This window comes from Palaemon carinicauda, chromosome 10 (genome assembly GCF_036898095.1).
Source record: "Palaemon carinicauda isolate YSFRI2023 chromosome 10, ASM3689809v2, whole genome shotgun sequence".
In the NCBI taxonomy this organism is placed as follows: Eukaryota; Metazoa; Arthropoda; class Malacostraca; order Decapoda; family Palaemonidae; genus Palaemon; species Palaemon carinicauda.
In genome coordinates, this window is record NC_090734.1 from 46,503,653 (window position 1) to 46,504,333 (window position 681).

Below are 681 nucleotides of genomic sequence, written 5' to 3' on the forward strand. Positions count from 1 at the left end.
GAAACTATTTTCAAGCCAGGAAGTTGGGGAGCCACCTTCCATTTTTGTTTTTATCATACATCTGCAAACAAGGTAACATTATCATGATTGGATATTTGAAGGGATTTCAGCCCTGAGTACGCAAGGTGGTAATATACAAAAACAGAACCACAATCATGTCAATAAACCTAATCCATCAGGTTGTCATGGAACTCCTGGTCTGCTCAACCTTTTCAAACACCATTTCTGCTATTTGAGATATTTCTTTATTTTATTTTATAAATATCTAAATGCGTCTCCAAGTGTTCTGAGAACTTGTAATCCGGTTAGGAGCTGTGGAGAAATAGATAACACGTTTTCTAAAGCTATTATAAATAGTGTTTCGTGTTATTAGCTCAGGCACTAATTTGAGACAACAAATGCTTCTCTTGTAAGGTTTCCCATCAGTACTTACTCAACGAACCTACTGATATAACATCAGGTGCGACAAGCATCTTTGCTAGTCTTGGTCCCTTAAATAGTTTGTTGATTGCTGGCATAAAAAGACATCAGTGTATTAAAGATGCCAAGGAATGGAAGGATTAGTTCAAACTGTTTAGGATGTTCATTCCTCATTCCCAAAATTAGAGCCTAGACTGGCTCAACCCCAAGTATCTAAGTGAATGGCATGGCATATTTTGAGCCGCTTATACCATACTACGA